This window comes from Macaca fascicularis, chromosome 9, assembly GCF_037993035.2.
Source record: "Macaca fascicularis isolate 582-1 chromosome 9, T2T-MFA8v1.1".
NCBI lineage: Eukaryota > Metazoa > Chordata > Mammalia > Primates > Cercopithecidae > Macaca > Macaca fascicularis.
This window is the reverse complement of record NC_088383.1, coordinates 37,211,713-37,228,737: the sequence shown is the minus strand read 5'-3', so window position 1 is coordinate 37,228,737 and position 17,025 is coordinate 37,211,713. Positions and strand designations below refer to the sequence as shown.

The 17,025-nt window shown below is 38.1% G+C and overlaps 1 non-coding gene across 1 annotated transcript; it reads right to left on the bottom strand.

Annotated features, from left to right (window-relative positions):
- Positions 1–16,509: 16,509 nt before the first annotated feature.
- LOC123567004 (small nucleolar RNA SNORA40) lies at positions 16,510–16,637 on the bottom strand. Its single transcript, XR_006689715.1, has one exon. It is a non-coding gene; the product is annotated as a small nucleolar RNA SNORA40 (small nucleolar RNA).
- Between the last annotated feature and the right edge of the window lie 388 nt (positions 16,638–17,025).

Sequence of the window (17,025 nt, the reverse complement as noted above, 5' to 3'; positions counted from 1 at the left end):
TTACACACAAAAAAATTAGGTATAGATCTAACAAAATATGTTCAAAGTATATGCACTGAAAACCATAAAACACTAGTTAAAGAAATCAATAAAGATGAAAAAAAATTTAAAAAGAGAGATATATCATGCTTATAGTTGGAAGAATTCAAACTCAAATTTGATGAAATAACAATTGTCTCTAAATTGATTTGTAGATTCAACACAATTCCAATTAAAATCTCAGCAGGATTTGTTGTAGAAATCAACAGGCTGTGTGTAAAATTTATGTAGAAAGGTAAATAGTCAAAAAAAATTATAACAAAGTTGGAGGATTTGTTCTACCTAATCTCAAGACTTATTACAAAAGTACACCAATCAATATGGCATGATATTAGCGTAAGAGTGGACATATAAATAAATGGAATATAATAGTGCAGGGATCAGCAAACCATAACTCCTGGGGCCAAATTCAGCCTAGCCAACACAGCTGCACTTATTCATTTATATATTGTCTCTAGCTGCTTTTGTGGTAAAGAGAATTAAGTAGCTACAACAAACATTATGTGGTACACAAAGCCTAAAATATTTATTTTCTGGACCTTTTACAAAAGGAAAAAAAAAATAGCTTGTTGCTCCTGGAATAGAATGTACGGAAAAACACACATCTATGGTCAATTGACTTGTGACAAAGGTAAAAGACTATTAAATGGAGAAATCTTTTTAACAAATAATGCTAGAATAATTGAAAATTTATATGCAAAACAAGCGAATACTTTGATGCATTGCGTTTTTTAAGTTAAAAAAATTCAAAGTGAATTATAATTTAAATGGAAAATCTAAAATCATAAAATAATTCAAAAAGATAAACTAAAAAATTACCAAATACCAGTTCGGATTTGGAGACATTGGAGACATACATTTCTGGTAAAAATGCAAAATGATACAGCAACTTCAGAAAATAATTGGGAAGCTCTCAGAAAGCTAAACATATAATTATCATATGACCCAGCAACCTTCCTCCTAGGTATCATTCCAACTAAAATAAAAACTTATGTTAACACAAATACCCGTATGCAAATCTTTAAAGTGGCTTTATTCAGAATCCACAAAAACTGGAAACCACTCAGTCACGCATCAGCTCGTGACTGGATAAGCTGTGATACATACATACAATGGAATTCAGCAACAAAAGGAATAAACTACTAATACAAGCCACAACATGGATGAATCCAGGTAAATGAAGTGATTACTGTAAGTGAAGTATGTCAGATTCAAAAGACCACATATTATATAATTCAGTTTTGAAATATGCAAAACCATAAGTATAGACAAAAGATCAGTGGTTGCCAGGGAAGAGTTGACTTTAAAGCAACATGAGGGATTTTTTGTTGATAAACTATTGTTAATCTTCATTTTTTGATGATCACATGACTGTATGCATTTGTCCAAACTCACAGAACTATGTCCTAAAGAGGAAGAATATTTATCTCTAGATTTTTACTTAATGAAAAAATAAAAATTTATTATCAGGTAATATAGGGCACAAATTACTTAGAGCAGCAGTCCGCAAACTTTTTGGCATCAGGGACTGGTTTTGTGGAAGACATTTTTTCCAACCAGGGGTGGGGGATGGTTTCGGGATGATTTGAGCATATAACATTTATTTTGCATTTTATTTCTATTATTATCACATTGTAATAAATAATTAAACAATTTCACAACTCACTATAATGTAGAATAGGTGGGAGCCCTGAGCTTGTTTTCCTGCAACTAGATGGTCCCATCTGGGGGTGATGGGAGACAGTGACAGATCAGAAGACAACTTGAAATGTTGGAGAAATTCTTCTAGAACAGTTGAATCTTGAATTAAGAGAAATGGAAATTTTATGGATAGTTTAGGAAAAAATGAGGACAAAATTGTAAACAATCTACAGTAGAAGGGAGTTTATTAATCCAAAATAACACTAGGAAATACAGTATTGCTATGTCTATGGTATCATGTGGGTGAAGCTATTTTACCCACATTCTTTTTTTTTTTTTTTTAATTTCATTGTTTAGAAAAGAGAAGGGCTCGAAAGAAATTTAAAACGTTCTATCCTCCCTCCTTCTTCTAGGAGTCTGGAAGCACATGTTTTAAAACAGTGCCAGAGTCCCTGTGTTGATTAGCACCAAGTCTTGTTCAGTAGATTCTCACATACTTTCCTGCAAGCAATTCATTATTTCTTCCCACTCACTTAAGCAGCTTCCTCTGGCTCACCCAGCAGAGGCCAGACGTGAGTGGCTTTCACACTGTCTGATATTCGGGTCACCTCCCACACTGTCTCAGAGCAGCCTCGTCTAGTGGGCAGAACACCGACTGGAATCCGGATCATTCCAAACAATGTCCTTAGCCCACAGTTTGGAGAATTCTAACACCAAACACACTGGGCTGTGTGTGTGTGTTGGGGTGTGGGAACACAGCGCTGCGGCAGATTCTATGTGGATATTTGACGAGACATCATGCATGGACTTGTATGGGAGAACAACTGTCAAATGTCTATTGAGAGGAAAAACAGTATTAGACTTATACAGTAGCTAAAGAAATGTGTCTGCAATTAGAAAAACATTTGTTCTCTCAGAGGAACAGTTTGTCTTTATTGTTCTTATGATGATTTTAGTTTTTGGTTTCACTCCCCACCCTCACTTAGCACCAGCAAAGAAGGTATAGAAACTTGGGTAAATGATTTCACCTCGCTTGGCCTCTTGAATATAACCGAAGAATGGGTTGGACTGTGGTTGTGTTTCTTCCTAGCTACAGATTCTCCAAGTCCAAAGACTTGAGGTCTGGGAGTTCGCCCAGAGAGCGGGTGAAAGAGTCCAACTCATGGTAGCTGCTCCGCACATGTTCAGTTCTTTTTCCCAAGGTAGCCCCTCAAACTCCTGTCCAGCCTTATAAATGCATGATCCTGCAAAGGAATAATTAGAGGCAGGAGGTAAACATTGACAAGAAACATAAATAACTCCAGAAAACAAAGAATTATAATATGAAAGGGTCACTACACCACCCGCTCAATACCAAGTTGGTTTAGAAAGACAAGCAATGAAAAAATACAGAAGTTCATTGTATTAAAGATAGGAAGAAAAACAACAACAACAAGAAATAAACCATGAACTAGAAAATCAGCCTCTGGAGTCCCCAATGACTGGAATGAACAGGCCTGTTTGCATCTCCTTTCACACCCCTGTTATCTGAACCCTGGGAGTGTCACTGTGCCCTTGACCAAAGCAATCCCCCATGCTGGGAAGCCTAAAGCCAGGTATTCATGATTGCACAAAAGGACCAGATGTTGCAATCTTGGCTTATTGTTTATGCACATAATTAGATATACATATTTCTATTTTGAACACTGCTGATGTGTTTTCAGCCAAATGGCCCAACAAGCACGTTGTACATATAGAGAAGTAAAAAGTCAAATTTTCCACAGATTCTAGCAATACTACGCATTAACTTCCTCTGAGGTGCAGTTTATGCACATGAAAACACCACAGCCCTAACTGCTGCTGGGTTTACCTAAACTAAGTTAAGACCTCAGAACAAAGTTATTTACTTAGCACAGAGCCAAATGACCAGCCTGAAGTTTTTAAGAAGATACCCTTTAACCTAACTCCTGGGGGAAAAACAAAGCAATGAAATAAGATTTGTGTCTTTTGTGAAAACAAAAGTAACTCTTGCTCTAAAAAATCCACCCTCTTCTTTTAAGGAACAACCAAAACCCTCAAAACACAAAACCTCAAGTTTTCTCTGAAAACACAATTAAAAGCATGAATTTCCGATTCAACTGCAAAACAAAACAAAAAAAATTATTGGTTCTGCCATGCTGTTAATGTATCCTAAATACTGATTGCTATCAACTGACAGAATTATAAACAGAGAATATGGTCAGAAGACAAAGCACACAAAGAAAATTGCCCATGAAATAGGGGTTTTACATTCTCAAAGGCTCATATTTTCCCCAAATGATTAAAGGGGGAGATTGTGGGAAGATGAATGGTATTGAAGTACACCTCAATATAAGAAAATGTTTTGAAAAATTGAGTTGGTAGCTCATCTCCATACTATCACTGTGTGTGTTTGTGCCATGTGTACTTTTATGGCTTTTTTTTTTTTTTTTTTTTTTGAGATAGAGTCTCACTCTGTCGCCCAGGCTAGAGTGCAATGGCGCAATCTCCACTCACTGCAAGCTCTGCCTCCTGGGTTCACGCCATTCTCCTGCCTCAGCCTCCAGAGTATCTGGCACTACTGGCACCCGGCTAGTTTTTTGTATTTTTAGTAGATATAAGGCCTCACCATGTTAGCCAGGATGGTCTCGATCTCCTGACCTTGTGATCCGTCTGCCTCAGCCTTCCAAAGTGCTGGGATTACAGGTGTGAGCCACCGCACCCGGCCAACTTGTATGGCTTTTAGGTTCAAGGAAACAATGACTTTGCACCAAGAAAAAAATATATTTGCACCAAGAAAAAAGTATATACTTATGTATGTATATAACTACATATTATACGATTTGGAATAAATATATCTAACATATTGGTGCAGAAAAAACATGGTTTTATTTCTACAGGGAGGAGAGAAATCTGAAAAAAAGAACATTTATTTGTGTGAATGCAATAAATTCTAGAGCAAACTTAAACAGTAAAATAATATAACATTGAATCGTTTTAAAAGGTTACTAGAAGAGTGCCAATGAAGGAATGCACTATTAATGAATTTGTTTATTTGGATGTGAGCTATGTTAATTGAAAATCAAATACTACTGCTTTTCTGTAAAAAAATTGAAATTTTTTTTTTTTTTTTTTTTTTTTTTTTTTTTTTTTTTTTTTTTGCTCTGCCACCTAGGGTGGAGTGCAGTGGCACGATCTCGGCTCACTGCAACCTCTGCCTCTTTGGTTCAAGCGATTCTTCTGTCTCAGCCTCCCAAGTAGCTGGGATTACAGGTGCATGCCACCACACTTGACTAATTTTTGTATTCTTAGTAGAGATCCTGTTCAGCCATGTTGCTGGTCTCCTGACCTCAGGTGATCTGCCCCCCTCAGCCTCCCCAAGTGGTGGGATTACAGGCGTGAGCCACCACGTCTGGCCAGAAATTTTTATAGTCAGCATAAAAGTGTGTGTGTGTGTATAGATACATAGTGTGTGTATACACACACATACACACACACTCTCTCTCTCTATATATATATTTGGTTCTCTATTTTCTTAGGAAAGAAATCCTGGCCAGGTGTGGTGGCTCGCACCTGTAATCCCACCACTTTGGGAGGCCGAGGCGGGAGGATCATGGATGTCAGGAGTTCAAACCCCATCTCTACTAAAAATACAAAAATTAGCTGGGCATGGTGGCACAATGCCTGTAATCCCAGCTACTCGGGAGGCTGAGGCACGAGAATGTGCTTGAACCAGGACCCGGGAGGGGGAGATTGCAGTGAGTCGAGATCACGCCATTGCATTCCAGGCAGGGCTACAGAGGGAGACTCCGTCTAAAAAAAAAAAAAAAAAAAAAAGGAAAGAAAAGAAATCCAAGGAGAACAGGAGGAAAAACAAACCTAATATTTTAAAGTCACGTTCTTCTCAGAGTCTCTCATGGAAGGAAACCATCACTCCGTCAGCCAAGAGAGAGGCCAGAGAAGGGAGGAGCTGCTGGGGAGAGAGGACCGGCCAGAACCCGAGTCTCCTGCACCATCATTAGGGTGAGGAATTCTGGGTTGTCATAGTGAATATGGGAGCTGCATGAAGAAGAGCAGGGCATTCGTTTTGTTTTGCTTTCACATGTGCAATGCGGCCTCCTGGAACCATCCCCTCTAACATGGAGGGGAAGCAGGAACAGGCTGTGGATGTGGGCACACAGCCAGGAAAAAGGCAGCATCGCCTCTGCCCGCCCGGGCGGGACACTTGCCAGGTGATACCTTTCAGCCCCTGAGGATGTGAACACAAATGACAAACTCCTTTCCACGCACCGTGGTTCTAATCCAAAATGGCTGTGCTTCTTCAGTTGTTAGAGGACATGTGCTGCTTTGCATGCGTTGGTTTTTACTCCTTTGACTTCTTCCTTTCTGCTTTTAAAAAAGTGGTACCCAGTGTTTTCTCACCAGTATTCTATTGCTCTGTTGCAGCCAAATTTTATGGTTGCGGAAAGCATTAGCAAACCAGGCCAAGAAACACTCTGAATTTGATTTAATATGAAATTGTACATTGCATTTCCAGCTATTTCCATCATTATAGTAATTGACTTATTTCTGCTTTTATGCTGACTATAAAAAGTTTTTTATTTTTAGAAAAGCAGTAGTATTTGATAATAAATGAACATAGCTCAGATCCCAATAAACAAAATCATTAATAGTGCATTCCCGCATTTGCAACTTTTAATAACATTTTTAGAAGATTCGATGTTTTGTTATTTTACCCTTTAAATTTGCCTTAGTATTTAATGCATTCACACAAATAGATTGACTCAATTTTAGATTTCTCTCATCCGTATAGAAATAAAACCATCAATATATTACATTATATTTAGTATCTCCATCAATATATTACATTATATTTAGTACATAAAGTATAACAATGTATAATATATAAAATTATGTAACATGAATTATATAAATATCACAAACAAAAAATTGCTGTTAAATATTTTTACTTAGATGACTATTTCAAGATAAGCAATTGCCAGATATGTGTTTTATCTTCACTCTTATTAAAATGAAATATATGGCTCTGTCACTCTCTCTATATGTATATAAACCCCCTTGGTTACAAAATAAATCTTTTTACAAACTGTGCTCATGACAAAATACTTATCTGGATTTTAGATGGTAACTGCGATCTCAATGAAAATTATGCACTGATAATTGAAAATATTGTTATCAAAAAGTGCCATAGTTTATGAAGTTAATGTTTATTTTTCTGTGGCTACGTATTATTCTCTTTCTGATATTGCCTAATTCCATCCCAGTTTGTCTATGTTCTGTGTGTCAAAGACATATTCTTAAACAGAAATGAAACTTCAGGTGCACAGAGTGGGTAATTATTCTACCTCTCTGAGAAAAAAGAGGTGAAATCAGGTTATCTATGAAACTCCTGTGGGGCCAGAAATGTGAATACAAAGGCAGAGCCCTGCAGCGAGTGACACCCGCATCCCACAGTCCACCTCAAAAACAGCTAAAGGAGTCGTTGCTCCATGACCTATTTTGCCCAACGACAGTTGGATGCCATGCGACAGTCTATTTTAGGGATAAAATTATTGCTAAATCAGAGTATCCTTCATGACCCCTTAAATCTGGGAATGGGAGGTGCTCAATTTTTCAGCAGTCATTAGAAAGAAACTTGCTGGCTGTGTCTACATATGTAATGATACAAATGCAAAAGAGAAGTTCCCACTTCATTTTTATGGCAGAGAGTCCGAGAACTTCTGTTCACTCTATATGTTCGGACCAGTAGGCTATGTGAAAGGAAAATATCTTGTCCCCAAAATCACTAAGGAAAACTCAAGCCTGGAACCGCTTAGGGCAAACCTACCTCCCATTTCTATTCAAAGTCATCTGTCTGCTCACTGAGATAGATGCATATCTGACTGCCTCCTTTGGAAAGGCTAATCAGAAACTCAAAAGAATGTAACCATTTGTGTCTCATCTATCTGTGACCTGGAAGCTGCCTCCCAGCTTCATTTGGAGTCTTACTGCCTTTGCTTCAAGAAGTCCCACCTTTACAGACCGAACAAATGTACTTCTTACATATATTGATTGATGTCTCAAGTCTCTCTAAGTGTATAATACTAAGCTGTGCCCTAACTACCTTTGCACATGTCTTCAGGACTTCCTGAGGCTGTCACGGTGTGTCCTCAACCTTGGCAGAATAAACTTTCTAAACTAACTGAGACTTGTCTCAAATTTTCAGGGTTCACAGCTACTACTCATTTATTTGGCCAAAGCTTATTACTGACAACCATTTTGATAAGAATTATTTAACTGAAGTCTGAATTAAATGAATTCAATAATATATACCAAAGACTTTAAAAATATACATATTAATAGGGCCAGGCACAGTGGCTCACGCTTGTAATCCCAGCACTTTGGGAGGCCGAGGTGGGTGGATCATTAGGTCAGGAGTTCAAGACCAGCCTGGCCAAGATGCTGAAACCCCGTCTCTACTAAAAATACAAAAAAAAAAAAAAAATAGCCAGGTGTGGTGGCAGTCACCTGTAATCTCAGCTACTCAGGATGCTGAGGCAGAGAATTGCTTGAACCTGGGAGGCGGAAGTTGCAGTGAGCCAAGATCACGCCATTGCACTCCAGCCTGGCGACAGAGTGAGACTCAGTCTCAAAGTATATATATATATATAAACGTAGAACTAGAACTATGATTTATAATTGGAGAAGATAACACACAGAACAACCTAATATCAGATCTTCATAAAGATGGACAGGGCTGTGTTGGGAGAAACCAAATAGTTGCCATTAGGGTCATAGGAACATCTGGCATTGATACCTCAGAGTTGAGTTAATGGCCAATAGGTGGATATATACCCTGTAAGATCCTTGTAATCTTAAAGTTTCAATGAAAACCTAGACTAGCATTTCACAAACTGTGTTCCTGTGTCCCATGATCAAACAAATATAAAAACAGTGCATACACTTTTCCTTATTGGAGAAGTGAAAATGTGTATTTGAAAACTTAAGGTTCTAGAATGTTCTGCAGTTAAGAAATCTGTCCAACTTTGTCAAACTGAGTATTTTTTAACTTTTTACTTTTCACCAAACAAGTTATTACCATGCCAGTGAGCAAATATATTCTGAAATACCCTGTAAGGCAATGTAAAGCTCGAAGATGTTCCTTCTTACACCTAACTTGCAAGTTTTTGTGACACTGATCTTTCTTAAATAAGCTTAATTTGTTACTGCTGTTGAACAAATCAAAATTCATTCGACTGTTGTTCAAGGCCAACACATTATTTTCTTTCTTTAAAAAAAATTTTTTTTTTTTAAATTATACTTAAAGTTCTGGGATACATGTGCAGAACGTGCAGGTTTGTTACATAGGTATGCATATGCCATGGTGGTTTGCTACACCCATCAACCTGTCATCTATATTAGATATTTCTCCTAATGCTATCCCTCCCATAGCCCCCCATCCCCCAACATGCCCCAGTGTGTGATGTTCCCCTCCCTACGTCCATGTGACACAACATTATTTTCTTTTATTTTCTTTTTGAGACGGAGTCTTGCTCCAGCACCAGGCTGGAGTGCAGTGACATGATCTCAGCTCACTGCAAACTCCACTTCCTGGGTTCAACCAATTCTCCTGCCTCAGCCTCCCGAGTTGTTGGGATTATAGGCGTGCACCACCACACCCAGCTAATTTTTGTATTTGTAGTAAAGACGGGATTTCACCATGTTGGTCAGGCTGGTCTCGATGTTGTGACCTCGTGATCTGCCTGCCTTGGCCTCCCAAAGTGCTGGGATCACAGGTGCGAGCCACCACACTGGCCTTTTTTTTTTTTTTTCTGAGACGAAGTTTTGCTCTTGTTGTCCAGGCTGGAGCACAATAGTGCAATCTTGGCTCACTGCGACCTCTGCCTCTGGGGTTCAAGCGATGCTCCTGCCTCAGCCTCCTGAGTAGCTGGGATTACAGGTGCCCGCCACCACACCTAGCTAATTTTTGTATACTTAGTAGAGACGGGGTTTCACCTTGTTGACCAGTCTGGTCTTGAACATCTGACCTCAGGTGATGCACCACCTCGGCCTTCCAAAGTGCTGGGATTACAGGCTTGAGCCACTGCACCCGGCCCGACATTATTCATTATTTTCTTTCTTTCTTTCTCTTTCTTTCTTTCTTTCTTTCTTTCTTTCTTTCTTTCTTTCTTTCTTTCTTTCTTTTCTTTTCTTTCTTTCTTTCCTTCCTTCCTTCCTTCCTCTTTCTTTCTTTCTTTCCTTCTTTCTTTCCTTCCTTCACTTCCTTCTTTCTGTTTCTTTCTTTCTTTCTCTTTTTTCTTTTCTTTCTTTTCTCCTCTTTCTTTCTTTCTTTCTTTCTTTCCTTCCTTCCTTCCTCCTTCCTTCTTTCTTTCTTTCCTTCCTTCACTTCCTTCTTTCTTTCTCTTTCTTTCTTTCTCTTTTTTCTTTCTTTTCTTTTCTTTCTTTTCTCCTTCCTTCCTTCCTTCCTTTCTTTCTTTCTTTCTTTCTTTCTTTTCTTTTCTTTCTTTCTTTCTTTCCTTCCTTCCTTCCTTCCTCTTTCTTTCTTTCTTTCCTTCTTTCTTTCCTTCCTTCACTTCCTTCTTTCTGTTTCTTTCTTTCTTTCTCTTTTTTCTTTTCTTTCTTTTCTCCTCTTTCTTTCTTTCTTTCTTTCTTTCTTTCCTTCCTTCCTCCTTCCTTCTTTCTTTCTTTCCTTCCTTCACTTCCTTCTTTCTTTCTCTTTCTTTCTTTCTCTTTTTTTCTTTCTTTTCTTTTCTTTCTTTTCTCCTTTCTTTCTTTCTTTCTTTCTTTCTTTCTTTCTTTCTTTCTTTCTTTCTTTCTTTCTTTCTTTCTTTCTTTCTTTCTTTCTTCTTTCTTTTCTTTTCTTTTCTTTCTTTGTTTCCCTCCCTCCCTCCCTCCTTCCTTCTTTCTTTCTTTCCTTTTTTGAGAAGGAGTCTATCACCCAGGCTGGAGTGCAGTGGTGTGATCTCGGCTCACTGCAAGCTCCACCTACCAGGTTCACGCCGTGCTCCTGCCTCAGCCTCCCGAGTAGCTGGGACTACAGGAGCCTGCCATCATGCCCTACTAATTTTTTTTTTTTTTTTTTTTTTTTTTTTTAGTATTTTTAGTAGAGACGGGGTTTCACCGCATTAGCCAGGATGGTCTCGATCTCCTGATCTCATGATCCGCCCGCCTCAGCCTCCCAAAGCGCTGGGAAAACAGGTGTGAGCCACTGTGCCCGGCCATTTTCAGGTATCTTTATAGCAATACCCCACTTCTCAGTACCAATTTTCTGTGTTAGGTCATTCTTGCACTGCTATAAAGAAACACCTGAGACTGGGTAATTTAAAAGAAAGGAGGTTTCCTTGGCACACAGTTCTACAGGGTGTACAGGAAGCATGAGAGCATCTGCTTGTGGGGAGGCCTCAGGAAGATTCCAATCATGGCAGAAAGCAAATGAGGGGCAAGCATCTTACATGGTGAGAGCAGGAGTAAGAGTGAAAGGGGAGGTGCCATACACTTTCAGCACCAGATGTCTCGAGAACTCACTATTGCAAAAGACAGCCCAAGGGGATGGTGCTAAACCATTCGTGAGAAATCCACCCTTATGATCCAGTCACTTCTCATCAGGCCACACCTCCAACATTGAGGATTACAATTTAATATGAGATTTGGTGGGGACACAGATCTACACCATATCACCATTTCTTCAATTAAAAAAGAAATAATAATCTAGAAGTCTTTGTTATTGGAATTTATGATAGGTACTGCAATAATAAAACATGAAATTTCAGGTAAATAGTGGATACTTAATAAATATCTGTTGAATGAATGAATAAAAAAAATAATCTGTTTGATTCTACTTTACCTCCTTCTTATTTTTCATATTTTACCCCCATTTTAGTTTATACGTTATCTTTTGTGGAAAGAGAGGAAATGAAGAATCTGTGTTCACAAGATGTACAAAACTATTGAAATCTAAATTCTCATGGAATTACTCATGCAGGTGTGTGTTTGCATTCTTTTATAATTTAAATTCTGTTTCATTTGATTTTGTTTTCAACAAAAATCCAAACTGTCTTTATATTGATAAGACTGGTAACTTTGCTAAACCTTTTCCTAATATTTTCAAAGCTATACTAACATGAAAACTAGATATGTATGGATGCCTATATTCTTTGTAAATCTTGGTATTTATTTATATTATTCAATTAAAATGCTAGCTTAATTCCTTATCATGTGGTATATTTTTGTGTACTTGGTTCTCAGTGAAACATTTAGTTATAATTGTAGACTTGTAGTAAGTTTCTGAAATATTTATAAAAAATCATTCATCTAAGTGATTATTGGCATACAATTTTTTATCTATCACTCATTAACCTTACAATTTTTAGTGTCAATAAAACTGATCCAAGATTGAGGACTATGGCAAAACCAGGTGAGCCCATCAGATATATCTCTCAGATATGCAGTGACCTATTAGAAAGGAATGCTTGTCATTTCCTACCTAGCATATCAATTTACTGCAATGTTATTTTCATAGAAAATGCTATTTAACAGGTCTAAAAGAAAAGTTTTCTATATTTTCTAAGTTAACTTGCTGACCTCTGTCACCAAATTATCAAAAATAATGTATTTTTAATTGCCAAAACATGAGTGTCTGCATGTGTATTTGTATATGTAGAGAAATAAAGAAAACTGCATTGTTTTATTCAGTGCATTTATGTGAAATACGAAGAATGGATGAGACACCACCATCAGTACCACTCCACATCTATAAAAAGAGAAGCACTAGTGAAAAGATGTTTTATTGGAACCTGCCTTTGGTTTTTCTTGGAAGAGTAGATTTCATCAGGTTTTAGAGCAGGAATGTACTCAGTCTTTCATAGCACAATAGTGAGGGTTCAATTATTCCCCCAACTCATGGATAAATATTCTATTGTTATAAAGATACTCCGTTGTTATTATGCATCCAGGGAAAGGGGGAGTAAAATCTAGAGACAGAGGTAAACTTACCATTAAAGGTAGAGATGGGATCTTAAAATATTAATATTCCCACTAGTTGCTGGAAATTCCTTTCTGATTTTCCTCTGTGTTTCCCCTAATGTTTCCATTCAGTCCAAGACAAAAGTGAGGATGTGATTTGGAATAAAACGTGATCTCCTACGAATCCAGACTCACACAATGGCTGGGCCCTCATTGGCTCCCTGAGGAACAAAGGTAGGTGAGCCTTACCACTGTTCTTAGGAACCTGGCGTTCACAGGATTGCAGGGCCCTGGTACATTTGTGAGTGAGTGCATGGGCACATGTTTACGGGAATCTCCTGTGCTATCTCTCAGACACAGATAAACTTGTCAGCCACTTACCAGGCATTGAAAACTGTTCCAGCCCCAAAATATCACCCCTGTCAGTCCACCAGCCAGTCAGAAATTCTCTAGAGTTGAGTCACCCCTTATCTAGGCCAAGTTCCTGTTAAATACCAATAGTTTTAACTAGGGGAGAAGTAACTAATTAACCCATTAATAAATCTCAGCTGTTTTGCAGTCAGCAGGACTTTCAAGGAAAGGGACAGATGGCAGAATGCATGATTCCAGATTGATGCAGACCATGGGTATTGAGTGAAATGTGAATATGATGGCAGGGCACAGTGGCAATGCAATTGAATGTGGTAAGAATTAACATCTTGCCATTTTGAAGGATCCCAAGATAAGGTTTTATCCTTGAGAGACAAGACTTGCAATAACTACAGTGCCCCATCTACTGTGATAACAGCTATAAGTCAGACATTAAAACATGAGTAAAACCTAATACATTTCTTCATAAAGGTATCATCAACTAAGCTCAGAAAATCACAATAAAAGTACACAAATAATAAAAGCACAGCCATCGATATAAAGTATCAGTAAATATTTGTCTAAATGAACAAGAATCCTTGTAGAAGTACTAGTAATGGAACACAGAATTTCAAAGAAGGGTGAAAAAGTGTATCTAGCTGTACTTGTCACTAAAGACTTTAGAAAAAATAGGCAGTTTTAAAGACTGGGTGAGATGTTAGCAGGTTGATATAAAAGGAAGGAGGAAAAGGGAGAGCATGTCTGGTGCACAGAAGAGCAGTAACCATGGCACAGGGTTGGGAAAGTTGAACAGATATTTAGGAACCTGCTTAGAGTTCACTTTGGTTATAGCACAAGAAACATTGGAGAAACAGTGGAGAAAAAGGAAAAAGGGATAGCCCTGTTTTAAGGGAGAACACTGAAAACCATTAAATGTTGGACTAAGGTGCTTGTATTTAATGACAGAAATGCACTGAAGTTTTTATTGGAATTTTAAAAACAGAAAATGACATAATTACCGAAGTTAAAAAGTATCAGTCCTACAAAATGGAAGTCACATGCAAGATTAGTGACAGGAAGGGACACCAGGATCCATCAGATGTCCAGGATGGATATCCAGGACATGTAGCAGAGAATCTTTAGAAAATTGACTAGGCTGTGAGGGCAAAGAGGATGAAAAAGGGTCAGAGCAATTTTTGAGTTTCAGTTCTACAAAGCTGTCATATAGGGTAGTTTGCAGAATGGGTAAAAAGGGCAAAAGAGAAGACAATGTGGTGTTTGTTCTCGTTTGGTTCACAATGGACACATAAAGGAAAATGTTCTCCAGGTATCCAGTGAAAGATTTTGGTAGGCAGTGGAAAATGTAGCTTTTGGATTCAGGAGGTTATCAGGTATAAAGGACAATTTCTGTCTGGGATTTACAGGGAAGTCGACAAGGGTTGACTAAGAAGCCAATTGGAGGATCCAGGTAAGCTGGGGAACATGTGAATTATCGTGATCTCCAAGTTTACATGAGAGACTTTAGGAATTACTCAAGTATGAGAATTAGCAAAATGCTCAAGTAGATGAGGGAGAAAATCACAGAGAAAAAAATGTCTCAATAACTCAATTAACTGGAATCATTTAAAAATCACTAGGGCAATTCCTTGCTGGCAAGCTCAGTCGTTTTCTAGAAATGATGTCATATGATGCTACAACCTTTATTTCTAGCTTCTCATCTATAAATTACCTCTAGAATCTTAAAAAACGAAAATAAAGTTCATCTTCTAGCTTAAAGGAAAATATCTGTGTTCATGTGAGGCCGACTCTTGCTTCGACCATTATTACATGGAACACGTGTGTCCTCTTGTGCCCTAAACAGGTGTGGCTTCATCAGGGCTTCCTTCCTTCCTTCCTTCCTTCCTTCCTTCCTTCCTTCCTTCCTTCCTTCCTTCCTTCCTTCCTTCCTTTTCTTCTACTTCTCCTTCTCCTCCTCCTCCTCCTGCTTCTTCTTCTTTTTTTTTTTTTTTAACAGAGTCTCGCTCTGTCACCCAGAAGTGCAGTGGCATGATCTCGGCTCACTGCAAACTCCGTCTCCAGGGTTCACACCATTCTCTGGCCTCAGCCTCCCGAGTAGCTGGGACTACAGGCACCCGCCACCACACCCGGCTTATTTTTTGTATTTTCAGTAGAGACAGGGTTTCACCGTGTTAGCCAGGGTGGTCTCGATCTCCTGACCTTGTGATCCGCCCGCCTGGGCCTCCCAAAGTGCTGGGATTACAGGTGAGAGTCACCGCACCCAGCCTCTTTCTTTCTCCTTCCTTCCTTCCTTCTTTCCCTTCCTTCCCTGCCTTCCCTTTCTCCCTTCTTTTCTTTCTTTCTTTCTTTTCTTTCTTTCTTTTCTTTCTTTCCTTCCTTCTTTCTTTCTTTCTTTCTTTCTTTCTTTCTTTCTTTCTTTCTTTCTTTCTTTCTTTCTCTTTCTTTCTTTTTCTTTCTTTCTTTTTCTTTCTTTCTTCTTTCTTTCTACAGTGTAAAGAGGTTTTTTTTTGTTTTTGTTTTTGTTTTTGTTTTTAATTGTGTATGTGTAACATTAGGCAAAAGTATTTAAAGTTAATAAATTTTTATTTGAGGAATTCCATGTTGTGATTTCTTTCACTCTCCATCAAGGTCACTTTAGATCCTCTAAAGAACAGATGTCAAAATTTATCTTCAAAAGATTTATCCTCAAGTTAGCCCTTTTTAATGAAACTGATGCTTATTTTAATCCAGTTGTCCTGTCAACCCATAATTATTTTATTTTGGTTTCTATCATCTCCTTTTTACATGGGTATACTGATGAAGACTTCAAAATTCACCTACGGAAAAATCAAGAATCTTTGGCGTCTAATTTCTTCAACCAACTTACTTTAGGGTCATTTTTAGTATAGGTGGATCTGCCTGGTTCTTAATTTGATGCCCTAAGCGATCATACTCAAGAATAGTACAGATGTGTGGAATATGCTGATACCTTTAACTCCAGACAACATGTTCTCAAGATAAAAGCTTTTAAAACCAAATGCCATCTTATGTATCAAGTCAACATAAAATTGGAATACAAAATTAATACAGCTGAGGATTTCCCTCATATCCCATGCTTTTAAACTATCTATTCTACAGTCCTAGAATCAACCTTTTTAAAATTAAGAGTCAGGGTCTGTCTTTGTTGCCCAGGCTGGAGTAAGTGGTGCCATCAAAGCTCAGTGCAGCCTCCAACTCCTGGAGTCAATCCTCCTGCCTCAGCCTCCCCTTCCTGAGTAGCTGCAACTTCAGGCACATGCCCCTATATCCAGCTAATTTTTAATTTTTCGTGGAGATAAGGTGTTACTTTCTTGCCCAAGCTGGTCTTGAACTCTTGGCTTCAAGCAATCCTCCAACCTCAGTCTCCCAAAGTGTGAGGATTGAAAGCATGAGTCACTGAGCCTGGCCTGGAACCAACCTCTCTAGTTATCAATACTCCCATTAGTTAACTGTCTCAGGTATCATAATATCCCTTCTTACATGTATCAAAACTCACACTGAACAATGAGTTCCAGGTTGCAAAAGAGGACTTATTTTTTGCACCTATCCATAAGTCTTTGTCCACAAGTTAAACAAAAACATACATAAGTGCAGTCATTAGGGTTTTTTTGACCGCTGAACTCCAAACATTATCTTTGCCTGTGTGACCAAGAAAATAAATTCTAGCTGGACTTTTTAGTAGCTATAGAGAATGACAACCAGCAAAGCAACTCAAAAGATAAAAAGGAATGTTCGAATTGACTCCTAATAATTACTACTATTACCAAATGGCAGTCAGTGATTGTTTTCTCCTGTTTCTCAGTTTTTCACATGCTTTCTGATTATAATAAATTTGTGAATCAGCAGGGGAAGAAGGTAGTATGAGGAACTTAGGTATTCTTGTGACTGCTGCAGAAAACAAAATAACTGATGAGTCAAAGAAAACTAGTCTGTGTAATGGATTTTGTGGCCTTTGAAATTATTCCTAAAGTTCATAAAGTG